Genomic DNA, 27,663 nt, shown 5'->3' with positions numbered 1-27,663 from the left:
CACTACCAAACCACCCTTTATCTAAGATCTTTATAACTTTCATTTGGTCACAGGCATTTAGGATTGCAAGTTCTGGGTTGGGAAATACCTGGAGATTTGGGGTTTGGAGCCTGGGTGGAGTTTGGAAAAGAAAGGCACTCGAATGGGGTATAATGCTGTAGAGTCCACCTTCAAAAGTGGCCATTTCCCCATCCCCACATAGTGGAGAAAAAGGAGTGGACGTGGAATTTTCCTTCATTTATTGCTTACTTTCAACCCCCAGGGACAGGAAAACCCCATGCCTTTCAGTATTCCAAAACAGTATGCCAATCCAAGCTCTTCATATCTGTCATGAGATTGATCTTCCTGTTTGTCGGAGTTGTAGGCATGCATTCTGGAGACTTACAATGAGAAATTTCAGACTGTAGTTAAGGAAAAGTACTCCAGCATAGCATGATTGTACATGAAAACAGTTGGGAAAGGGAGGTGGTCTGTTCCCCATCATATGTGGGACCCCATTCATAGAATAATAGAGTTGGAAGGGGCCACACAGGCTATCGAGTTCAACCATCTGCTCAATACAGGATCAGCCTAAAGCATCCAGGATACGGATCTGTCCAACTGCTGCTTGAAGACTAAGTCAGGGGGAGCTCAACACCTCCTTAGGCAGTTAATTCCACTGCTGAACTACTCTGACTGTGAAATTTGCCACCTGATATCTAGCCGATATCATTTCCCATGTAGTTTAACCCATTTCTGCAAGTCCTATCTTCTGCTGCCAACAGGAACCTTTTCCTGCCCTCCTCTAAGTGACCATCTTTATGTTGTTCAACATATTTATTCATGATTTGGATGAGGGATTAGAGGGGGTACTTATTAAATTTGCTGATGATACTAAATTGGAAGGGGTAGAAAACACAACAGAAGACAGAATCAGGATACAGGATGATCTTGATAGGCTCAAGAACTGGAATAAACTGTATAAAATGAAATTCAATAGGGACAAATGTAAAGTTCTGCATTTAGGTAAGAAAAACAATACACACCTATATAGGATGGGGGAGACTTGCCGTGGCAGTAGTATGTGTGAAAAGAATCAAGGAGTCTTAGTAGACCATACATTGAACATGAGTCAGCAGTGTGACACAGTGGCTAAAAAGGCAAATGTGATTTTGGGCTGTATCAAATGGAGTATCATGTCCAGATCACGGGAAGTGATGGTACCGCTTTACTTTGGTCTCACTTGGAGTACTGTGTTCAGTTATGGTCACCACAGTTGAAGAGGGATATAAACAAACTGGAGCGTGTCCAGAGGAGGGCGACAAAGATGGTGAGGGGATTGGAGACCAAGACATATGAGGAAAGGTTAGGGGAGCTTGGTCTGTTTAGCCTGGAGAGAAGATGACTGAGAGGGTATCTGATAACCGTCTTCACATATTTAAAAGGCTGCCATATAGAGGATGGAGCAGAGTTGTTCTCCCTTGTCCCAGTGGGTTCTGAGCTGTCTTCTCAGCTCTTGCCCTTCTGTCTGGCCTAAATGGGGCAAAGCCACAATAGTAGTAACAATGGTGAGGGGAGTGAATGAAAGAAGGGTGAAGAGTACAGGTAGTTATGCCACTTCCAGAGGCAAGGCAGGGCGGTGTGGCCAGCTGACATCACTTATGGGGGTCCTCAAAGCCTAAAAATTTATTTCAGGTGCTTCACCATGGTAAAAAGTTTGAAGAAGGCTGCTCTATTGATACAGCCCAAGACTGTTTATAGCTACCTGTGGCTAGATGTTCCTCATGGACTGCACAATAACCACCCAATGCTGTATCATGGCATTCTAAACAAAAGTCAAAAGTTCTGATGGCAAACTACACAGAGTCAGGGTCTGAAATCCATTTCGTTCAAAGGTCAAGGCTGTAACTGGACTAATTCAAAGCCAAAAATGTCCTCAATTAACGTAGACCAGTTTAATACCGCCTGTCAGAAAGACCAAGGCAGTTTTGTATCCCACAGCCAGGTCAGAATCCAAATTGGAAAGGATCGAGAGAGTCAGTCATGCCAAGGAATATCTGTAGTTTTTTCATCAGCTGTGCATGATTTCCAAATGAAGGGTGTATATATAAAATATAAAGCAAGTAAGTAAGTAAGCAGATTCCAAGATACTCCCCCCCTGCAAAAAAAAAAAAAAAGCCATTCTGTGGATTGATCATAAAACTAGAAACCATTGGCAAACACAGTGATCATCAGCTGAATAAAGAAGGAATGGCTAAAACAGGGATGCAATCTGCTATATCAGCAGAATCACTGAAGTCTAGCATCCCCAGCTACTTCCCCAGGTCAAACTTGATTTAAGCTGATTTAAGCTGAGAGTACAGAGAACAGGGAGTGCCCATATTTACCCTTTTACACAAAAACTTGCAGTTCCAATAAAGAATTTGTGCGGTTCGGACTCAGTAGTCAAAGCAAGATGATAAACAAACAAACAGTTGCCTGATAAACATGTTGCAACATAGGCCATTTGTCTTTGTTCTTGGGCTAGTGCAATCTTCAACATGTTTTGGCCTTTCTCTTAGGCATGGAAGTTTCTGCTGGCTTCTTCTCAGAGCTTGGCTGATTGCTTTGTCCCTTCTGCTGACAGGAAGGGCAGATTATAGAGGCCGAGGTCTGCCCTCCCATAGTAGGAAGATCCTGGTATTGTTATTAATCCCCTTCTATTTAGCTTTAATGAGCCTCTTGTGGCGCAGAGTGTTAAGGCAGCCGTCTGAAAGCTTTGCCCATTGAGGCTGGGAGTTCGATCCCAGCAGCCGGCTCAAGGTTGACTCAGCCTTCCATCCTTCCGAGGTCGGTAAAATGAGTACCCAGCTTGCTGGGGGGTAAACGGTAATGACTGGGGAAGGCACTGGCAAACCACCCCGTATTGAGTCTGCCATGAAAACGCTAGAGGGCGTCACCCCAAGGGTCAGACATGACTCGGTGCTTACACAGGGGATACCTTTACCTTTACCTTTATTTAGCTTTAAGACAGGTAAGGGTGCTGAGACAGGGAGGGACAGAGGCAGATAATCCATAATCTTTGCATTTTCTTCCACACATAAGACTTCCTGTTTTCGAGATAAGGGGGGGGGTTGTTAATGGAAGTATTTTAAATAGTTTCATCCCTTATGCTTCATATATACTGACATGCCTCATTAATAGAGTTTAAAATTTTGTACACTAAAAGCAAAACAGACATATACACAACAAACCAGAAACGATCAGTGATGCAGAGGTATCAGATCATCTTAGTCTGAGTAACAGTGCTTGTACTCGAAAGCTCATGCCTTGAATAAATCTTTGTGGGTCTTAAAGGTGCCACTGGACTCTGATTTTGTTTTGTTGTGCTGCTTCAGACCAACATGGCTACCCACTTGAATAGATTGTCTCTGTGTAAGAGAACTGCTGATTCAATATCTGAGATCTCTCAGTGTCAATAATTTCATGTGAAACTACCAAACAGCTATACATTTCCCACAACACAAATCCTTTCCCCAAACCTTCTATAATAAGGGGAGAAAAGGCAGCCCCTGTTTGCCACATGTAAAGAAAGCAGCAGGGGTGGTGGTGGGAAAATTTTCCAACAAAACCCAAGAGTACAGGAGAACTAACTCTGGCCACATCCCTAGAGTGGCCAGATCCCCCCCCTCTGGCCACTAGTAGAAGATGGGGAGTTTATGGCCCTTCCTAAAAGAAAAGGAGGTTGAGAGGGGACATGATAGCCCTCTTTAAGTATTTGAAAGGTTGTCATTTGGAGGAGGGCAGGATGCTGTTTCCATTGGCTGCAGAGGAGAGGTCACGCAGTAATGGGTTTAAACTCCAAGTACAATGATATAGGCTAGATATCAGGGAAAAAATTTTCACAGTCAGAGTAGTTCAGCAGTGGAATAGGCTGCCTAAGGAGGTGGTGAACTCCCCCTCACTGGCAGTCTTCAAGCAAAGGTTGGATACACACTTTTCTTGGATGCTTTAGGATGCTTTGGGCTGATCCTGCGTTGAGCAGGGGGTTGGACTAGATAGCCTATATGGCCCCTTCCAACTCTATGATTCTATGATTCTGTGATTCTGAGTTAGTAGTAGGAAAGTAGGAAAACTCCCAGACATTTGGGGACAGAGTCTGGGGAGGACAGGGACCTCAGTGAGGTAAAATGCCAAAGAGTCAACCCTCCAAATCATCAATTTTCTCTGTAAGCTGGAGATGAGCTGGTATCCTGGGGTGTCCCCAGGTCCCACCTGGAGGCTGGCATCCCTACCCATCTTGCATCTTATGCCAGAATTTGAAGTACCTTTTCCCTGGCAGGGTGACCAGAAAACATGTTGGAATATGCTGAGCACAGCAAGGTAGGAGGGTTGGCAGAATTTACCTGCCTTGCCAGCACATTGCTAATTTGGGGAGAGATTGGTGGTTTCAACACTCAAGCCCATCTAACATCTTGCCTGAGGATTCCAAGAAAGAAAAACAAACTTGTCTCCTTGTGCCCTTTGCAAATGAGTCTATTAACTATCTCTACAATTGGGATCTTTTCTCCCATCAGAAATTTGGTTGAGGGGATCCCTTGGTAAGTGGTAGACTCCTTCCCAGTTTCATTCTGAACTGACTCGCTTGGCATGACAGAGGAAGTTTAACCTGGGAAGCATGCTACCCTTTGAAACCAATGGAAGTGACCCTTAAATTGCTCTTCTGATTTTATCTTTGATTATCTTTACATCTGATAATCAAACTCAAGTTTTTACTGCTCCGCTTCAGACCTGCCTTCTTCGCTTTGTGTCATTTTGAAATTCGTCTGTGTCTTGAATCCTTTCTTGTGATCATGCGCAGCTGTTCTGACATGCAGAATGAAGCTTCTGCATGCATATGAAAGTGCTCAGGAAAGTGACATGTGTGGCGATGTGCAGAACGCTGACTTCTACGTGTAGCAGCAGCTGCAGATCACAGGAATTTCAAACAGCTCACCATCCGCTCCTTAGAAGCTACTCCTACGATAACAGAAGGTGCAACTACTCCAAACAATGAAATTGTTGGCTTACGGAATGTAATAAACCCTGAAAAGTCACCCGGAAGAATGGTAATATCAATCATTGCTGGAGGAGTACATTTGCCTACATGGCTGGGAGCTCCTCTCTGGCAGTGCTTAAAGATCCTTCTGCCAAGGGTTTCATCTGCTGTACAATGTGATTTTGTTAGTTGAGTGTTTCTTCTGGAAGCGATTTTTAGGAAGCTTACCCACTGGAATATCCAGTCATGTGCTTAGAATAAAATTAGACTTTGTCTTAAAAGATGTTAGTGTACAGCTTTCTACTAAGAGCAACTTAGTACTGTTCTGAAGATTCTGCACAGCTTGTTTAAAAGAAAGGAAATCAATTATGTGGGGAGGGAAGCTGACGTTCTGTGAAGGTTTGGTGGACAAGCTTGGTTATCCCAAAACGCCAGAGCTCTGCTTTACTGCATATTTAAACAGGTGAAGGCCCATCAGCCATAATAAAATAGAAGGAAAAAGGCTCAAGCTGGCGATGGCGAAGCGATTTAATGTTCAAAACAATTTCAAAACAGATTCCCCGGTATAGTCTGTTTTCGATATCTTCATCAGTGAATTCTCAATATTATAATAACTCAATCTTCTCTAATAGCATCTTTATGATTGTTGGAAATAACCTACTTAGTTTCTTATGATGTCTTGGTTATATATTTTAATCCCAATGGTCGCATAATATCAAAATTTGTAGGGGTCGACTAATATTAACATCACAATGTGTAATTCCTCGACAGCAGTGACAACAGTGACAGTCTTTCCTGTGTCTGGAGCTACAGTGAGTACAGTTTACTTTCTCCCTGTTGTACTTCAGGCTTTGGTATGGTCAGAAACAGGTCAGGACTGAGAGAACAGATTGTCAAAACACCCCAAATATGTACACGCTATTTGTTAGAGAGACATTCATATCTCTAAAATGTAATATGGCATATCTATGATTCTGGGTGGTTAGTTGATATTTCATTTCCATAATAATAAGTGCTGTGCAAAACAAAATGAGAGCCGGTGGTGTAGTGATTAAGAGCAGTGGTCTCCAACCTTTTTATCACCGGGGACCGGTCAACACTTGAAAATTTTACTGAGGCCCGGAGGGGGGGGGGGATAGTCTTTTGCTAAAGGCTGCCACCTGAGCCCCTGCTTCGCTTGCTTTCCCTCCAGTATCCCTGACTTCCCACCACCCGCTGGGGGGAGCTGCCAGCAGCAGCTGCGCAGTGCCACGCCAAGGGGGAGCCCCAGCCATGGTGGCCGCCAGCACCAAAGGTGAGCTGGTGGCAGAGTGGCAGGGCAGCCCCTGAGGCAGCAGCCAGGGAGGAGGACCCGCGACCCGGTACCAACTGGTCCCGGACTGGTCCCGGTCCCCAGACCAGGGGTTGGGGACCACTGGTTAAGAAGATCAGGCTAGGATCTGGGAGACCCTAGTTTGTATCACCACTCTGACATGGAAGCTCACAAAGATCGTTTACGCACTGGGAATTTCACTGCCCCAGCTCCCATGCAGGAGCACAAATCAGGGGCAGATGAAGCGCACCAGGCCAAATGCTCCCCCATGTGTGTGCAGGAAGAAGTGGGACAACCTGCCACGACTAAAACTCCAGCCTGCAGCCTGGCATGAAACCTCCAGTGCGTAAATAGTCTAAGACAGAGCTGTTCCATTAGACCTAATGGTAGAGATCAGGAAATCAGCACCTCTATATCAGAAAACCTAACTGAGAAAGATTCTGAAGAAATCTGCACAACATCTACCAAGCCCCGAGCCCAAGAAGAATTTTAACTATATTGGAGAGACAGGTTTTTATTAATTTTAAAACTGAAATCAGACCACTTAATGCTTGCCATTGCAGTTATTATACTGAATGTTCTTAATTCAGCCTACCAGGAAGGGTGGTTTATAAAAATAAAGTTATATTATTTTGCACTAAAAATTAAACACAAGTATGTGGAGAATCATGACAGCAGCATGACCAGCAATGTGTAGTGTGTGATACCTGTTACGAAAAGGAAACCATAGCCAATAAAGGTGGGAAAACTAGATTAACATATGATGTGTGGATTAAACAGTCAAAGTGACCTTGTGCCAGTCATATCCGCTAAGCCTAAACTACTCCACAGAGTGTTTTATGAGGATAAAATGGAAGAGGGGAGAAGTATGCAAGCTACTTTGGGAAAGGTGGAGTATGAATGAGGTAAGGAAATAAAAATGCAGGGAAATATGATTGCAAGGGGGTATGGGGAGAAGAAAGCCACTGGTGGGGAAGATCAGACAGGGGATGCAGAGCTTCTTGCCAAGCCTTGAATGAAAAAGTAGGGCATTGAGGAAGATCCTTGGACATCATAAACTGGCTGCGCTCATGTTTTTCAAGCAACATCACTTCTTTATTTGACTCTAAGTCCAAGAAAGCATTTTTAAATGAGGAAATAAATGACTGTCCCTTGTCTGCAGAAAAGCCTGCAGCCTTCTTGTGAGAGATTTACAGTGTACTAAAGCAGAAAACATTTTTGGCAGCACGTGATTGTTTTCTGGCTTCTTTGCAGATAGCTGTGGTAGCTGACCTTGCAGTTCCTGCTCCAGCATAATTCTTTCCTTAATGCAAAAGAAAGGAAGTAATCCGAGGCTCGAATGATGTGAACTAACGGAAATCTGTTGGAAGATCCAGCTTTTATGTTTTTATATCAACTGCCATCCACAGTGGAAGGACAAACCTGTCCAAAGTTCCTGGCTGAAGACTGAGACAAGTGCAGTTTGATTAAAGGAGAGGTAAAGATTTATGACTCTTAAAAGTTATTGTCATAAGTAGTCCCAGGACATGGGCATCCATGATTAATTTTATGAAGAATGGATCGAGGTTTAAAAAAAAAATCCCAGGGAAGTCATCATGTTAGTCTGTTACAACAAAAATTAACAAGTGTCAAAAGACACCATCGTTTCATAGTACAATATATTCATCCACTATAAACTTTTGTGGACTGAAATCAATGAAAGCTTGTGGTAGAATAGCATTTTGTTAGATTTTATGGTGCTACGAGATTCCTATTCTATTTAGGGCAAATAAAACAATCTAACTACAGGCCTGAAAGGTGACCCAGTGGCTAAATAATAGCCACCGAGAATACTCCTGAACCATATTTAGGAGCCAATTCCAGATTGCTACCTCCAGTAGAAGTATTATAGGCTGCTTGCATGCTGATGGCACAAGGAAGAATTGAATTAATCCCTGCAAATCCAGCTCTACTAGCAGAAAATGAGACAGCACAACTACTGAGATGCAAAACTAGTGATAGTAGCACAACAACTGTATCCAAGTATCTACCTCTTGTGTGAGGTTCTTTCTGGCCCCCAAGTGGTCAAAGGTCAGGGGCTGTAGGGAGCTGTGTGCCCAGTGGGGCCAGAGGTGAGTAACGTGGTCCATTGCATCTGTTTTCAGAAGAAGAAACAAAATCAGGAAGACTAGAAGCAAGTGACAGTCTCAGGTCAAATATATAAAGGGCAGCTATGCTAAGGTCCCTGGTGCTTAGAGGCTACAGAATTATAGAGCCATCTAGCCTACTCCATGCAGAATCAGTCTAAAGCACCCATGTTAATGATGTCCAAGGACCAGCCCAAAGTAACCATCTAGATTGCTTAGATTGAAAAGCTAGCTCTGAGTCTATGGTTTTAATAGGGAATTGATTCACGGGTTCCAGTGATTGAGTGCTCTGGTAGATGAAGGGCTAGTGCTGCTGCTTGGTGGATGCTTTGCTAAAGAATTGCAGTGGTACCCATATCCTAAACATAATTTTTTGCTGAAGAAGTCACAACTTAAAACCCATGGAGAGAGCACATATAAATGTGAAGGTCTTTCTTATTATGATTACTTCCATTCAAAAGAATCTGTAGCTTACACGGGCTGGAACACAACCAGATCTTTTAAAAAAAAGAGACAGACATGGTTGTTTTGAACAGTCCAATAAAGAATGGAACAAGGTATCAAGACTCCAGGTATCACAGCTATAAAACTATCTGCTAATGGAATCCTTCCAAAATTGCTAGAAAGTTCTGCTGTTGGGATTTAAATTAAGGTGAGCCAGCATAAAGGCTCATTGATATTTAGAAATGGTCAGGTGGTCAAGATAAACAAGGCTATTTTTTATTTTATTTATTTATACTGCCCCTCTCAGACTAGCTGTCTCGAGGCAGTGTATATTGTCGCATAAAAGTATCTGGGTCACTGCATTAATTTAAACTTTAAAGCAGGGGTAGTCAAACTGCGGCCCTCCAGATGTCCATGGACTACAATTCCCAGGAGCCCCTGCCAGCGAATGCTCCTGGGAATTGTAGTCTCGGGGCTCCTGGGAATTGTAGACCATGGACATCTGGAGGGCTGCAGTTTGACTACCCCTGCTTTAAAGAATAGAGGCTTTGGCAAAAAAGGGCATTCTGGCTGCTTATTCCATTCATTCCTGAGACCCTGCATATCATATTTATTAATCATCATCAAATATTTATAGAGAAATGGTTAGCTTCCTTCCCTACATCAATTCAATCTGAACTTCCAGGTGAAGTGTTACACTAGGGATTTCTCAAATGTTCACAGACAATTTCTTGAAATAGTTATTCAATGACCCCCGCGTTTCAGGCTGTAAAGCTCTTCTGTGGGGATTTTTAAAAAAGAGATAAATCCTGGTAACTAAAATTCAAACAGTGTATTGAAAGGCAACATAAAAAAAAAAAACCCTGACTTTTCTGCACTTGGATTAGCACAGGGACTGCAGCCCAGCTTTGACACTACTTTCACTCCATTGAAACAAATAGGATTGGTCTACAGCCAACCCTTAGAGCCTCTTGTGGCACAGAGTAGTAAGTGGCAGAAATGCTGTCTGCCCATGAGGTTGGGAGTTCGATCCCAGCAGCCAGCTCAAGGTTGACTCAGCCTTCCATCCTTCCGAGGTCGCTAAAATGAGTATCCAGCTTGCTGGGGGGTAAAACGGTAATGACTGGGGAAGGCACTGGCAAACCACCCCGTATTGAGTCTGCCATGAAGACGCTGGAGGGCGTCACCCCAAGGGTCAGACATGATTTGGTGCTTGCACAGGGGATACCTTTACCTTACAGCCAACCCTAGCATCCTTCCTTCACTATAGAAAAAGCCATCCTAGTGGATGCTGAACTTCTTACTACTGGTGAAGCATCCAATGGCCAACCTTAAGGGTAAAGTGACAGTCATGGAGGAACCAACCAACTACCAAATCTATTATTTATTATTATTAGGATGTATTACTTGCCACTCCCAGCAAGCTGGCCCGTGGCGGGTTACAAACAATTCCCATACATAAAATCCCAATTAAAAACCCCATCAAAACACAGCACTACATGGCATTAAATAGAAACCCATCCCATACCGGTATGCCTGCACAAAGGGATCAATCATGCAACAGCTGGCCACCATTAAATCTGTTTCAAAAGAATGGTGGCAAATCTTCCTTATGGCCCTTCCTAAAAGAAAAGTAAAATAAAGCAAGACACCTAGAATTTAATGAGACCGTTAAAACACTTAGCTGTCTGTTGCTTACTTGTGATAGATTTCTCGTAAAGGTGTATGGGTCACTGCATTGTCTCTCAAGACCCATGTATTTAAGGACCATTAACATTAATAGGATCCCCCACCCCAGTAAGCATTTTAGAAAGCTGAAGGGGAAATGTTCACATAGTGTTGCTACATTATTTTTTATTTTCTTGGCATTGGCACTCCTTGGATTCTTTTTATTATAAGTGCCATTATTTACGTATAAGATAACATCAGAACACAGCATACTTTACAGAACTTCATAAGAAAAATAAATTAAGAAGCTCCTTGCCCCCAAGAGGTTGCAATTAAAAATCAACTGTGGAAAAGTCTCCAGAAGAAAGTGACTGAGAGACAAGGGTAGTGAGGGGACTGGTCGGAATGGAAAAGGCTCCTCCCCCAAAATGGGAAGTACTTAGCGACAAAGACAAATGATAGAAAGTGTTGCACATATTTCCCACAATGAAAAAAGGAGAGGCTATAGGAAGAGCCAGAAGAGCCTATTAGCTACCGCATTTCTATTTCCAAATCAGCTTTGTCCTTGACAGATTGAAGCCCATGGGGAAGCGCTGCTCTTAATATGTACTGATTAAAGGTAACACAAAAAAGTACTCTGGGCTTGTTAAAAGTGGTTTCCTTGAATAATTGTGGATGAATACCTTTGGGAAATTAGAAAGCACATCACAAATTCATGTACAAAGATAATGTATTAACTATCAGCAGAGTCAGAATGTATATGAAGTTAGAAAAAGAAAAATCACATGACAGTTCCGCCCAGACTTAACAGGGCACCCATAAATATCCACCATCATAGACATGTTTACTCTTTTGTGCCTTTGTTTTCTGTTAAATAACTTACTTTCTGTTGACTTCCAGCTGGCCAGTTCTCTTGAAGCATGTAAACAACTAATTATAAACTGCTGCTCTCAGGTTGGAAGAGGTGGGCTTAGTTTCTAGCATTTTGTTTTGTGAAACACCAAATCTCTGGGTTTTTTAATCACTAAAACAGCACAATGACAATGTAAAATATACATTTTTAAAAAACTGGTGGCTTCAGAGGGCTACAAAGTGAAAACAGTACTCAAACATGCTCATGGTGGCAAAACAGCCTGCAGTTTGGATTTGATTCAATAAGAGCACTAGCCAGCTATAGGAGACAAAAGGAAGTAATTAGTTAAACTGGTAGAAAAAGGGGAGGATGAAATCAAAGACACAGTAAACTCATAAAGGCATTTATTCACAATAGCATTTGATTATTCTGTCTATATTACTGATTTCATGTATTTTATTATTATTTAGAGTGTAAACTGCCTTGAGTTCCTAATTGGTAGAAAGGCAAACAAAGACACCATAGACCTCAGTTTTTTAAAATTTGATTATTAATTATGTGTAAGCTGCCTTGATCTTGACCTGGATGCCCCAGACTAGTCTGATTGTCAGATCTCAGAAGCTAAGCAGAGTGGGTCCTGCTTAGAATTTGGATGGGAGACCTCCAAGGAATACCAGGGTGGCCATGCAGAGGCAGACAATGGCAAACCAACTCTGAACATCTCTTCCCTTGAAAACTTCAAGGGCTCAATAGAAGTCAGTTGCAACTTGAGGACACTTTGCATACACAAACTGCTTTGAGTTCCTTTGAGAAGGTAAAAAGGTGGGCAAGAAATATTTCAAACAAACAAACAAACACACAAGAACAATAGAATATTTCCATAGAACTTTGTATGTGTATTAGAGCAGTGGTCTCCAACCCCCGGTCCGGGGACCGGTACCGGTCCGTGGATCAGCCGGTACCGGGTCGCAGCTCCTCCAAATCCTCCTCCCCAGCTGCGGCCTCAGGGGCTGCCCTGCCACTTTGCCGCCGGCTCATCTTTGGTGCTCTCCAGTGGCTGCCATGGCTGGGGCTCCCCTTTGGTGTGGCACTGCGCAGCTGCTGCTGGCAGCACCCCCCAGCGGGTGACGGGAAGTCAGGAGCACCTGTGGGAAAGCAAGTGGAGCAGGGGCTCTGGCGGTGGCAGTGACGTCCCTCAGCAAAAGACTACCACCCCCTGGGCCTCAGTAAAATTGTCAAGCATTGACCGGTCCCTGGTGATAAAAAGGTTGGGGACCACTGTATTAGAGGTCATCTTGATGCATTTTAAGCTTCTTCTTCTTTTTCTTTTTCTTTTTTTAAAGACCAATCAGGTCAGAGAAAAGACAATGATACAACATAGAAAATACTGTAATGCAATAGGTTGCATTCAAAATCATCTGGAATGACATCACGAGGCCCTGTTCACCACCATGACCATGCAGTTGGCAGCCTTAAGTTAGCAGTAATCAGACCATTTAACTATAAACGACCTCAAATAAACTGGGAACTACCTAAAATAAACAACAAATTAGTAGAAGACAGAAGGGTTTTTTTTTCATACAGCAAGTCAAATCAAATTATTCATTTTGAAGCGTTTCAGATATATTTTAGGGAGACTCAGGAAACTGAATGCCACACACCTAAGCACAAGGATTTTTGAGTTCTTGTGTTGTCTTTCAGACCATGATTGCTACAATATATGCTCATAATTTACAATTCCTTACATGGCATATCAGGCTGGCCCGAATCCGTTACACAATATGCTTTTAATTCATGCTATTATTTTTCCATTGTCTCCTCCAGCAGTTCTTAGCCACTATTATATTCCTGATTTGCCTGAGTTATGAATGTGAAAACACAATTGGTTATCTGATCCTCTTCTTGCAGTTTAGTTCTAGTCGCTGACAATGAAAGGAACAAAATGATGAAGAGAGCCTGCATTGTTCCTTCTGAAAAATGGATAATGTAACATGGGTGAAATAGAGAATACCCCTTGTGCTATTTTTTAAAAAATTGCAGCAAGGGAGATGCTCTTAATTTATGGGTTATGGGAACTGTACCCAAGAGCATAATCAATGAAAGGTGAATTTGCAATTGAGAAGCAAATAAAACGCATGGTATCCATGAGCACAAATTATTCAGATAAAGAAATGGCGCTGGTGACTTTGATCTGCTATGACGTCAATGCGTCTGTGTTGCATAGCCTAGGTTTCAATGGCCCTTTATTGCTGGCGTCAGGAAAATGACAGGATAAAGATGTAATTAATACCATCAGCAGAAAATGTAAGGATGGCATGATCTTGAGAACAGGGCACTGCTAATGGACTCACAGTCACAATTCCTCCGTCATGGCAGAAGAGAGTAAGATGCGTCAAACATGAGCCCTATCAAAGATGTGGCAGACTATGGCATAATAATGCAAGGACAGTGCAAGGGCTGGAAATTGCCCCTCATGTTGCTTCATGGATATTATCTTGGAACTGTTTAGTTGCTCAAGAAAAAAGACTGAAGAGGACATCAGTCATCGCAGCTGATAGCTGCAGGACTGAAATTAGATGCATCTATTGGAGGGAAAGTGGATTATTATCACTCAGAGGACTTTCAGAAATGGAAACAAGTAATTGTCTCTAATATATTAGCTGCATGCAGTGGAATTCTAAACTGCAAAAGCATGACTAAGATCTATTATTATCTATCAAAAGGCAGGGTTTGATCTGAGGCATGGTGCAGAGTGCACCTTCCGGTCCCCTGCAATTGATTCCTTGAAAGTTTCTCTCGCTTCAAATCCTAGTGACAGCTCACTCAACACATCCCCAGCTGTGGATCTACTCAAATACCAACACGCCTGTCAGGCACGGACTGCAAAATGGCTGTGCTGAAGACTATGACATGACAATGCTACAGTGGGCATCTATAAAAGCAATAACAGGATCTTCTATGTTCTTCCACAGGCACATTCCACTGGGAAATCTTTTACAGGGTCTCCTTGAAATGACCAGAAATAGGGAAAGAGCATGGCTAGGAGGGTTAACTCTACATTTCCAGCAACATAAGCTTTGGAGACAGTTTATGAAATGAGGGTGCATGCGTGACCCCTAACTAGTCACTGTGACTAGTAATTCCAAGCGGCAATTGACTCCAGATGAAATGTTCAGCCTGCAGGATATATTTTTAGTGAGGCTAAGCTGCACTTTAGGTGCAGTGCCCCAGTCTGAAGCTGTGCATCTACCAAGGGGTTGTTCTTCACAGCTGAGTGCAACCACAGGATTTTAAGCTCTTGCAGTCAAGGGTAAAAAAAACTGATCTGTGCTTTCCCCCCCATCAGCATTAGCATGCTTGCAAATTATTCAGCCCAAAGAAGGACAGCTTCTGTCCCAAAGTAGGGATTGGCACAAACCTAAATTTTGCTGTTCTGTTTGTGACTAAACCACAAGCCAAACCATAATCTGATATGATAGTTTGCAAACTGATCTGGTTCATATCAGTTCATGACCCGGCTTTCTGCTCCCCATGAAGAGTGGTGGGGAGCAGAAAGCAGGAGTTAACAATGCTTGGGGCCAGTTCACCTTTTACTTTCTGCCCACTGCCAAAAGTTCAGGGCCATTAAAACCCCTGTTTTTTGTGCTTAACAAATTGGCTTAAAATTCATGGCAGTTCTTTAGTTCGCAAACATCATTTTGCAAATCACAAACTGACCAAAATTCACAATGAACTTCAGTTTGCATGCTAGTTTATGCTCATCCCTTGCCCAAATCACCAGTTACCATTCCATTCCAATCCTTATCCCTTCTTGGAAAGATACAAGTAATTATTTTTCAGAAGCCTGTTCAGCCAGTTCTGATACAATAATAGTAGTATCTGAAGCAAAGAAAATATACAGATGTCTTCTATTTTGGTGGGAAAGTAGCAAATAAATGTTTTTTTTTAAATAAAATAAAGATCAGATTGAACAGAATGGCCAATTAAATCTTTCTAATCTTGTACGTTGGTTCCAGTTTAGAGGAAAAAAATACTTCTCATTAGTATTATTTTATGGTGATCCCTCCTTCGGGTAACTAGTAGTAAATTACAGATCCTTTAAGTAGGCTCCATGTTACTTTTATTCTTGAAGAACATGAAACATTATATTATGGATCACAAAAGTAATCCATAATATAACTTTATTAGGAGGACTATTTGTTTAGTACAGCTTTCTCTTGCTCTTCCTTCAAGGAGCTTGGGGATAACATACATTGTTTTCCTCTCTTCCATGATATTCTCACAACAACCTTGTAAAGGAGGTTAGGCTGAAAGAGAATGGTTGACCCAAGGTCACCCAGAAATTTTTGTTCTGGAGTGGGGATTTGAATTTGGGCCTCCCAGACCCTGGCTCAACACTCTTAACCACTATACCATATTGGCTAACTGAACGAGGCATTAAATCAGTAATATGCTGAATTTCACACAAATTTCATCATCAGACCTACCTATATATTTCCAGTTTGTAAGCCTTTTTGCTTTTCAGCCTTATGTGTTTCATATAGGCTATAATCATATAAATTTTGTTTGGTAACCATATCAAAGAGAATAACCCAGCAGACTATAAATCAAGCTAAAAGTGCAGTTCTGGTTCCAAGGCTTCTTCAATTAAAAAAAAATCTCTTAAGGATTAAAGCTAACATGCCCAAACCTCAAGAGGAAAAGCTGGTTAGTTTACATAATATTATCAACGTCAAGATGGCTGAGTATTTGGGAAAATCTTAGCCCTCGTGATTTAAAATACAACCTTGAGTACTCATTTGTCTTTAAAATGCATACTAAATGCAACTAATATAAGTTCAAGGTCTGTACCCTTGACCCATAGCAAAGAACCCTGTATCCTCTAAATCTTAATGTTTAAACAAGAATAATTCCTTTTAATTCTATTAAAATTGGGATGCATGGCTAAATAACATGCCATTTTTCCATTCTGTAATTTGTTTTGAAACTCTGGATATAATTCTTTGCCTTATATTGTAATATGGTCCAAAACAGCTGATTCATCCGGCTTCATCTCTGAGTGTTACCCAGTTTCTCCTCTTTGCTTTAGAATCATAATCATAGAATCATACAATTGGAAGAGGCCATACAGGCCATCTAGCCCAACCCCTGCTCAACGCAGGATCAGCCCTAAGCATCCTAAAGCATCCAAGAAAAGTGTGTATCCAACCTTTGCTTGAAGACTGCCAGTGAGGGGGAGCTCACCACCTCCTTAGGCAGCCTATTCCACTGCTGAACTACTCTATGAAAAATCTTTTCCTGATATCTAGCCTATATCGTTGTACTTGTAGTTTAAACCCATTACTGCGTGTCCTCTCCTCTGCAGCCTACGGAAACAGCATCCTGCCCTCCTCCAAGTGACAACCTTTCAAATACTTAAAGAGGGCTATCATGTCCCCTTCTCAACCTCCTTTTCTCCAGGCTGAACATTCCCAAGTCCCTGAACCTATCTTCACAGGGCTTGGTCCCTCGGCCCCAGATCATCTTAGTCGCTCTCCTCTGAACCCTTTCAATTTTATCTACATCTTTCTTGAAGTGAGACCTCCAGAACTGCACACAGTACTCCAGGTGTGGTCTGACCAGTGCTATATACAGTGGGACTATGACATCTTTAGTCTTCATCTCACTTGGCTTTTGTTCATGCAGATCCCATGGTCCCCAATGTTGCCGTTTTAGGTGATCAAAGGGGACCTCTGTTCCTTTTTTCATATCTGGAAAAGCTGCTTGGGTCCACCCTTATATCTAATGGCAAATAGGCTGTCCTCAGTCCAGATGACAGAAAGAAGCCAAACCAGGTGCCCAAGGACAGGGTAAGGGGTGCTACACACTGGTGATTATGGAGGTATGTAGAACAATCAACTAAGAAAAAGTGTACCATGTTTCAGATAATGAAGTATTCTGGGAGCAGACTGCTGAGAGCAAAATGAGTTAAACAGAGATAGGCTGCTCAAATCCCTGAGTTATTATAGAACCCCCAAAAGGAGAAATGTGGGTATGTGGGGATTTGTAAACTGTTCCCACCTCCTATGATTCTTTGCTGGCTCTCATTTTGTTACAGTATTTACCAGTAATATGGTTGCCCCCTACATTGTTAATGGCCATTTTCAAAATGTTCCTGGCAACCATCACATGTTGGTGGCATACAGAGTAAGGTGACCAGATTTTAACATTGGTAAAGTGGGACACCATTGACCAGGGGGGTTCTGGATTAAAAATTTGGTCTATATGGAGCAACAAAAAGTTTCATAGAATGCAAAAATAGTATTGTAATATATATATTTAATATATATATTTAATTACAACATAAGTACAATTTGCCAGGTACCCACAGATGTCCCTCCAAAAAGGGACAATCTGGTCACCTTAATATAGAGCCACATGACGTCACCAGCATCCTGAGGCTTTCTAGTAGCAGGGTTGTGATTTGGCCATTTTTAATTTACTTCAGGAATCCAGAAAACTGGATTTACCGGCCTAAATCACATGAACCACTGGTGACCAACCAGTGAGCAACCAGGGGGAAATGCACGATAGTCTCAGCAGCTTGGTCCCACCCTCCCCTCTCCATTTCCTGTTCTGAGTAATTTTTTTTTTTAATGGCACCATCCATTTTGCAGTGGGACCACAAACTACATTGTCAAAGGTGAAATAAAATCTTCTTTCAATTTTTCATGGTCTTTTTGGGATCAGGCAGGCAAAACATAACCCTTTTTCTGTTTCTGGAGGTTGGGAATGAGCTGGGAAAGAGGGGTGGCCAACCATTAGCACAAAATCTCTTGTTGGGTTCCAGTTACCTGTCCAGCCTTCCAACAACTGGGGCAGGCAAAAACAGCCCCATTTGCATTTTCTGGAGGTGGGAAATGAACTGGGAAGGGATGGATGAGTGATCTGGCTGCCTTCTCCTGATCATACAGGGGTCTGAGCACCTTGTTTTAAAGCCAACCATTAGCAAAAAATGTTTTATTAATTCCAGGGCTGAGGCAGGGGAGAAAATTTCAGTCCACATGAGAACTGCTGTACTGTGCTGTGACTGGTGGCTTGCTGTGATTGACTAGCCAAGGAGTGGAGGGAGAAGTTCCTGTTTCTTTGCCTTGCAGCCTCGTCAGGAGGCAAAAAGCCATGATGGAGCAGAGTGAAAATTCAAGAGGGGGGGGAGGTGTCTCCCTGTAACGAGGGCTGCAAATGCAAGATTTACCATCCCATTTTTCTAAGCAGGAAGCCCCTTGCGTTTTACCCCTCCATGCGGAAATAGCCAATGAAATCCTAAGTGGATAATGAAAACCAGATTACCCATGGACAAGGTATCTATATATACACCGAATTCTTCAAGTATGCAGAAAAAACATGCCTATGTAAATCAATAAACATGCCAGACTAATAGCAACTGAAAAGGCTTCAAAAGAGACAGAGCATTGAGGGTGGTAAACAGTTAAAAGGAAAGGGAATAAATTAGCCTGCTCAACCAACTAAGCCTTTAGAGGAAGAGATTTTGAAGGCTGCAATGGGATTTCCAAATTGTCCCCCCAGCACCCTGAAATTCCTCACAGGACCCCAATTATTATCCTATATCCATATATATATATGCTATGTTCAGCATAAAAAAGTTGGAGCTGCCTTCCAGGAGACATCCATGCTCGGTTCTCTTGATCCTCCGGCCAACTGCAAGGCACCCATTTGTCTATGAGATGTGATGCCCTCAGCCTCCAGGGCACTGTATGTGTTCCACTTTTGTGCTCCTAGCAGGTGGTTACCAAGCAACAATGTAGCTTCAGAATTTTATTGTCCTTTCATCCACTGGGTGACTGCATCGGTCACAGCTGCTGCTCTTAGCAAGGAAGGGGAAAAAAGGATTCGAGGACGGGAGCCGAGGCATGTTTAAATTAACAGACCCATAATAGCCACGACATCTTCTATCATATTGCCAATCTATACCGTTAGTGTTGGGAAATGGGGATAGAGGTGAAGGGTCTTGGATTCAGTTATTTTGGTACTAATGAGACAAGGGGGCCAAAGCAGCTTATTGCCAACACTCTCGGTTGCAATAAAAAGGATAAATAAGAAGCAAAAATAGTATCAATTATGGCACCATTTCTTCTAGCTAAAACATTACCAAATATATATAGTCATCTGGCCTGGTGGGAAAGGGGTAAATGAGAAAACAAAGGTTCTTTTAAATATGCAGAACAATACATGCACAAAATGGAAAAAATCTGTCCCCAGTTGTGCAACATTTTATTGGAACCATTCAGCTTGACAATGACATTTTAAACTATTATATGCCTCTTTCCATCCCTTATTTGTCTTGCAGAGGGACATTGTTTAGTTAACATAGCATTAAAATGTGCTAATACACTGCAGGGATTTCACATACTTTGTGGGTTTGCAACCAGAACTTTATTTTTCTTACTGCCAGCCACATGTCCATGCTTAGAAAGCAACCAGTCCTATATTGTACATTTTCTGCCAAAATGGTAAATATACCAAATTGGCACTGAGTAGAGGAAAAGAAGGATATGGAGCAAGATATAGTGCTATAGGATGTGTCCCTCTCCCCAAAACATATCCTATATTTCTGTTTTTGGTTTGTTTCCCTTTGGCCTCGGCAGAAGAAGCCCTAACTCATCTAGGCAGAGATTTTCCTCTTGGATTTATTCCCCTCCCCCCCCCCCCACTTCTAAGCTTCCCTAATCATGTGCAGAAGATTTTTCTGTTTCAATGGGGGGGGGGGAGGCGGATAGAGGAAGACCCGAGTTCTAATCAATCTGAATTCATCAGGATCCACAATGGAATAAACAAAGTAAGTGCAGAATCAGCCCTGAAGTTTGTTTTCAGCCTGCTATATTTACCATTTTGGCAGAAAATGTACAATTTAGGACTGGTTGTTTTCTTAGCATGGACATGTGGCTGGCAATAAGAATAAAGTTCTGGTTGCAAATCCACGAGCCATGTGAAATCCCTGCTGTGTATTAGCACATTATAATCCTATGTTAACTAAAAAATGTCCCTCTGCAAGACAAAGAAGGGATGGAAAGAGGCACTTGAAATTCTACACATAATAGTTTTAAACTGTCATTGTCAAGCTTCCTGCATTCTGCAGGGCCTGCAAAGTGAAGCTCTTCTGCCAGGTCTTCGGTTGAGGTCAGGGCACGGAAGACCAGATGGGACCCTCCAGGTTAGACTAGCTCCAAGCCAGACCATTGGCTGGTGGTAGACCACCAGCACCCATAGATTATCCCCACGCTGCACAGTGGGGTAGCTAGTTGATTTGGGGGTGGGGGGGGAATAGGTTTTTGCTGTATGGAAACATACTTTAAATGAGGGATCAATGATATTATGTATTTTATGTGGGGCATGTAACCAGCCATGAGATGGCTTTGCTGATAGAAGTGGGTAATAGATTAATAATAATAATAACAACGACAACAAAATTTCCCTCCAGACTGACAGGACCTTGGGAAATGGGAATGTTACATCTTCTCAAGCAGCTTGCTACAGTTGTGGGCTGGCCCCTTCCTTCAACACTCTTTCTCACTGATTTAGGCATGTTGAAATCTGGGTCATGTGGACTGAACTATACGGAGTTGGTTGTTAATGGAGGGGCCGGCCTGCCCTGCAGTAGGTGTGTACGTTCAATGCCTTTTGTACTTCTAACATGGACACGTTTGCTGGATGGCCTGTCTCCATTATTTTGTAGTAATGTCTTTAGGTGTTGGTGATGAAGGTTCCCGCAGTAACTAAATGAACTGAGCAATTGCCCCCAGCAATAGCACAGGCAGATGAGCAAAGAAATAGAACTGCCTAAAGTAGGAGCCTATGGAAACAGCAAGCCAAGAGTAGTAGTTCGGGCCTAAGGAAGTTAGGTTTGACCAGGAAACAAAGCGGAAGGGAAAGGCCAAAAAGGAAGTCTCAGATAGAGAGGCAACCCTAGAAAGGAATAGGTGTGGATTAAATGGAAAGATCCACACAGTTAAGAACTGCAGATATAGGAAATCTGATGTGTGAACTTCATTTCCAGTCCTCTAATTTTACTGAATTGGCTTTGATGACTACTAGCAGTAACGCCCATTGTACAAAAAATGCAACAGACTCTCGGCCACCCATGCTTCCTTTTAATACTCTACCCCAGCCTGCCAAGGTAGGGAGGGAGTACTGAAAGGGACTGCTGGCCACCTAACAGGTGATAATGACAGCTGCAGGACTGTCATGATCAACTGTAATGGGGGGGAGGTTGTAACCTAGGCTGGGAGTGTTTAAAGGCAGCTGGATTCCCCCCCCCCCATACACACACACATTACAGCTGATTCTGACAGCCGTGTCTTGAATGTTCCAAAGCCTTTAGGCATGGATGGGACTCTGCCTGGAGGCATTTATATAATAAGATGCTTCAGGGGAATCATTGCTGAAGCTGTCCCATGGATGGAAGATGTTCTATTGCAAGGGTCCCAATGTAAGGTCTCTTTTTCAAGTTAGCACCTTAGAGACCAGCAAGAGTTTCAGAGTATAAGCTTTCCAGAGTCAAAGCTACCTGTTTTACTGTAGACCAAAATGAGAACCCTCTAAAAGATTGTTTCTCTAGTACACTTAAAAAAGGAGTATGTCTGGCTGGCATAATTTGCAATTAGGGTAGTTAGGGACAGTTCGGTCCCGCTAACATTTAGTATCCCACTTTAAAAGACTCAATGACAGTTAAGATGCTTTTAAAAATCACCCAACAAGAGTTGGGCACCTAAATAACACAAGACAAATTTCCCCAGGGTCAGAGCCATGGACTACCACAGAAAAAGACCTTTCTCCAGTAGCTTTCCCTTATCTTACAGAGCAGTGGATGCTGGAGAAGAAACTCAGATCATCTCAATTTCTAGGCAGGTTCCTGTGGGTGGAATATCATTATTTATACGCAGCTGTTTTCTGCAAGATCTTATTTGATCTCTATTCAATAGCAGTGACACAGAAAAAGAAGAGTTGAGTTTTATATGCTGCTTTTCTCTACCAGGAGTTTCAAAGTGGTTTACAATCACCTTCCCTTTTCTCTTCCCACACCCTGCGAGGTAGGTGAGACTGACAGGGCCTTGATATTACTGCTCAGTCAGAACAGCTCTATCAATGCTGTGATGAGCCCAAGGTCAACCAACTGGCTGTAGGGGGAGGAGAGGGGAATCAAACCTGGCTCACCAGATTAGAAGCTGCCACTCCTCACCACTACACCAAGCTGTGTACAGTGGTGATCATGTGAAAGATCATGTTTGGTTGTTTATGATTACACTATGGCAGAAATACCTGGAATTTATTTACCCCAATGTTACATATTTAACTTTGCATGCCAGATTTAACTGCTGTATACACTTTTCATCTAAATAAAATACCATGACTCAAATTAATTGCACATAGAACCTCTTGGTGTGCCTCCAAATATATTTTAGGATCATTACTTAAGGATTATTTGAAATCGTTTATTCTATATGTTTACGTGAGAACTCAACACAAGAAAGACTGGCAAAGAAATTTTAAGCAGGAGAACATGATGAGGTCATCTGGTTCATCATAAAAACAAAATGTGTTGGCATTATTCTAGTAGTTACACATCCAAATACTTAAATGCACTGATTGTGCTATATTCTCAAGACATGGTATTCAATAAATGTGATCATACACTGCCAGGAAAAAGAACAATGGTTATACTTCATGTTGATCATACAGTTACAATATAAATGTACCATTTCCATTTAATGTAAATAACCATGCTAGGTTTACAGAAAGTAATTGCTTCTAGTGGAATCTCCTTATGTGTTTATCACAGAAGTACTGTATTGTCAGCGATTGTATGTGATCCTTGCCCTCACACTCATGCCCTTGGTCATGTGCTACAGTAATAATTATTGTCGAAGATGGTGTACTGCCTTTCTATATGAATATGAATTCTAGAGTCAAAACAGTGGCTTGAAAATGATTATAAATGTGTTTGTGTACAACTTCCACATTCTACTATCACAACACATTTTCCCTTATAATGAGACGCAATCAAAACTTGCCCAACAATCTTGATTTCCGTAAGAGACAAGAATGTTCAACAGCAGGTGACCGCGTCTAGTGCTGAATAGCTAACTTCTGGTGTTGTGGTTTGTAGAAGGTCCACCTGACAAGATCAAACGCTAAGCGTTTCTCCACAGAAATGTTCCCGGGTGGTACAAAATAGCTCATTCTTCCTACCACAAGAATTCAAATAGAATCAGAGAGGCTCTTCAGCCATCCTTTACTCTGCAGATCTAAGAATGCGGCTGGACATGAAAACTTGTCACCAAGCTGAATCTGCGACACACCTGTTCCTCTTGTCAGCCTCATTCAAGGAAAGCCTTAGAGGCACTTAAAAATGTAAGGCCATAAAACTGAGGTTTAACAAGACTTACCGCAGAAGGCTAAATCTAATGTACAAGTTCCATGTGTCCACAGTGGGAATGTCCTTCTGCTCTACAATATGTAAACAGGACAACAGCTGTGGAATGCCATGGTCAGCCGCCCACCCTCCCCCCTTGCCCGCAAATTCTGAGAAGACTGTCAGACAAAACATTAGATGACTTCTTTCTTTCTTTTTAATGACTAGAGATTAACCAACCAGTTGTGTTACTTGGAATCAAAGAACGAGTATCATGGAATACGATCTCGGCAAGTCATCAAACAGAAACTAGAAATACATTGTGTTAAATCTTACCAGCCCATTCTACTGACACCAGCCTCCAGCACAAAGAGCATTCCACCATCACAAGAACTTCTTGTTTTCATGGAAGACTCCATTGCACCGGAGGAATCCACCAGTAGAATAGGCTGGTGAGATCTAATGACATTTTCATAGCAGGGATGATTCTATGTGAGGCTTTTTCTGTGGTGGTTGTGTTGCAAGCACAATTGTTGCCCAATTCATACTTACAACAGTATAGCTTAACCCATAGGTTAATCCACACATCATATGTTAATCTAGTTTTCCCACCTTTATTGGCTATGGTTTCCTTTTCATAACAGGTATCACACACTACACATTGCTGGTCATGCTGCTGTCATGATTCTCCACATACTTGTGTTTACTTTTTAGTGCAAAATAATATAACTTTATTTTTATAAACCACCCTTCCTGGTAGGCTGAATTAAGAACATTCAGTATAATAACTGCAATGGCAAGCATTAAGTGGTCTGATTTCAGTTTTAAAATTAATAAAAACCTGTCTCTCCAATATAGTTAAAATTCTTCTAGGGCTCGGGGCTTGGTAGATGTTGTGCAGATTTCTTCAGAATCTTTCTCAGTTAGGTTTTCTGATATAGAGGTGCTGATTTCCTGATCTCTACCATTAGGTCTAGTGGAACAGCTCTGTCTTAGACCATTTACGCACTGGAGGTTTCATGCCAGGCTGCAGGCTGGAGTTTTAGTCATGGCAGGTTGCCCCACCTCTTCCTGCACCCACACGGGGGGACCATTTGGCCTGGTGCACCTCATCCACCCCCGATTTGTGCTCCTGCATGGGAACTGGGGCAGTGAAATTCCCAGTGCATGAACGGTCTTACAGGCCCTCCAGGATTATTTAAAATCCCAGAAGGCCCTGATCTCACTAGGCAGAACATTCCAGCAGGTGCCCTAGTCAAGACTAGGGACCTTCAGCAAGGTTTTGATTACAATCTCAAAGCTCTCTTGGGATGTAGTGGAAAAATTAGTCCAGTAGATCGGTTAGGGGTCCCAGACTATTTAGGGCTTTGAACATGAGGATCAAAACCTTGAACCTGATTCACTCTCCAAATGGGAGCCAATGCAGCTGGGAGCACACTGGTGTAATATGCACTGTTCATGGGGTCCTGGGTAAGGCCCCAAGGTGCTGCATTTTGGACCAGTTAGAGTTTTGGGGGCAGCTTCAAGGGCACCCTATGTAGCCTGGAGGTAGCTATTGCAGTTGTGCTTGGCAAAGATGGCAGAATGCCTGGTAAGTAATATTTGTGACCTGGGCCTCCATAGATAGGGAAGAACCCAGAATCATACCCAGGCTCCTGACAGTGGTCAAGGTGTTAAAGGGGCCCCATCAAAAGTCAGGAGATGCACTACTTCCTCCTGAGCACATCAGCCCAGCCAGAGGACCTCTGTCTTAGCTGGATTCAGCTTCAGCTAACTCCATTTGAGCTAGTCCACTACAACCTCCAGGTAATTGGCCAGAGAATCTGGGGGTGTGGACAGATGGCCAGCCATCAACAAAAATAGCTGGGTGTCACGTATAGCATTGGTCAAGAACAGGACATTACTGTACTTAAAAAAATGTATACACATTTGCTTAGTGCTGTTCCAGAATTACATAATTCTTCAATTTCTTGGTAATCCAAATTGCTGGAAGGTACCAGATGCCCTGCTGTGGTCATCTATACTGGATAATCTCCAATTGCTTGGGGGAAGGCAGAGGAAATTTTCAAATGCTAACTGTGAGAACAAAAAGAAAAACCCACTTGTCACGTATAGTAACAGTGCTATGACATATGTGGCCCTGATATCCACCCCCCCAAAAAAAAAATCAGTTTTGTGGGCATTGGCAATAACACTGAGGGAGTTAACTGTAAAAATGAAGAAGGGCAAAGGGGTGCCCTTCTGGATACATGAAAGAGATCATTCCAGTAACACATGCTGGAAAAATGTGTCTGTCCCCCTGGCCCCTCTCCCCCGCAGTTTAAGAAAAGTTATGTTTTTAACACACACAAAGACCCCCCCCCCAAAAAAAGGAAGAGGGCATAATGTGTAAAAAAAATTAAAAGTGCATGGCTAGAGTTGCTGAAATGGGGAAAACCTCCATGTGAAATCAGCATAGTTCAATGAAAATCTTCATCATTTATGTCTACAACAGCATTAGCCAATCACAGAGAAGTAAATATCTCATTAATGTCTTTTAGGATTTCCCCCTTCTCCTCTGTGTGGCACCTCCATTGTGTGCAGAGGTAAACATATAAAGCAGGATACTGAGCCAGTCAAACATCTGATCCATGATATGTTCTGTGTGCTTTTTCCTAATCAGAGATAATGCCCATTCCAGAAACAGATGCCTTTTTCTTTAACACACAGATGACTTCCTGCTCTAAGAAACTACAAAATTGTTTCTTGCTGTATCTGCCCTTCCTGCACTTCACAGGTCTGACAGAACAAAATGGAATTTAGTCTCCTGCCTTTCCCCGCACAACCTATTTTAAACTAGGAAGCAAAAAGCACCTGTTACGGCAAGTCAGAGAAACTTCCCCTCAATTGTCTGTAACTTTCACTTTCCGTCACTGCCCTTCATGTTGTGCTATCCATGTCTCTTCCTTTTGCCCTGAAGTGGTCAGGAGGTTTAAAATAGCACATTTTAAAATGTGTGCTTTTATTTGTAATAGCAAAACCTTTTCTGATGCAGAGAAAGTTTCTGACAATAAGCAGGTTTCCAAGACCTTGAGAACATCCCGAAGTTCATGGTGATAATCAAAAGAGATTTTCGGATACTTAGAATGAAATCTGCACAGCATTAGTGTAAGTGTGTGTATGCTTCATTTGTCTTTGAATACCAACATTTGCTTCCTTTTCAAATTAAAGTCCACCAAGACAACAAGTCAATAACACCTCCAGAGTCTATAAATCCGAAGAGCAATGTTGAGAAAAGTTAATCTTTTTCCCCCTGTTTATTCCAAAACAAACTTCAGTGCTCTGTGTAAAATTCTGGCAGAGGTTTGCTTAAAGAGCACCAACTGGATTCAGCCATCACGTCATTTGCACAATCCAAGCAAGGAAATTAAAAGTTAAATACATAATAAATCTTTTGCTGTTCAGAGAGATGGATTGTGAATTTACACAGGATCCAGCTCATGTGTCCAGTTTGGACTGAGGTGCAGAGAAAGGATCCCATGATGGCAAAGGGCCCAAACGCAGGGAGCAACCTCCAAGTCTGAAAGTTAGTCCTGACTCCTGTCCTATTCCCTCCCTCCTTTTCTTCCAAGCATGTCCAGAGTCACAATACGGCTGCTAAGCTGAACTCATTCTAATTCAGTTGTTGGTAGCAGAGGAAAAGTATGTTTTTTATTAGGTGAAAGTAATCCAAGGTTCCAAGTAAAAAGCCAAAATATGCATTTGTAAAGAGTTTCAACAGTGAAATAAATGCTTCCTTCCTATAAAGTGTATTTTTGTAATGATAAAGTGAGGTAATTATACAGCAAATATGTCTCGCCCAGGATTTCAGTCCCA

The 27,663-nt window shown here is 42.3% G+C and overlaps 1 long non-coding RNA gene across 1 annotated transcript in view; it reads right to left on the bottom strand.

The window, feature by feature from the left end:
- Nucleotides 1-2,751: 2,751 nt before the first annotated feature.
- LOC143819234 (uncharacterized) overlaps nucleotides 2,752-27,663 on the bottom strand; it is a 32,248-nt gene continuing 7,336 nt past the window's right edge. The window contains exon 4 of the long non-coding RNA XR_013224872.1: nucleotides 2,752-3,068. This is a non-coding gene — a long non-coding RNA (uncharacterized LOC143819234). The remainder of the gene's footprint in view (nucleotides 3,069-27,663) is intronic.

Source organism: Paroedura picta, chromosome 10 (assembly GCF_049243985.1).
Source record: "Paroedura picta isolate Pp20150507F chromosome 10, Ppicta_v3.0, whole genome shotgun sequence".
Taxonomy (NCBI): domain Eukaryota; kingdom Metazoa; phylum Chordata; class Lepidosauria; order Squamata; family Gekkonidae; genus Paroedura; species Paroedura picta.
Note: the sequence above shows the minus strand (reverse complement) of the source record. Positions and strands in the feature narration are given on the sequence as shown.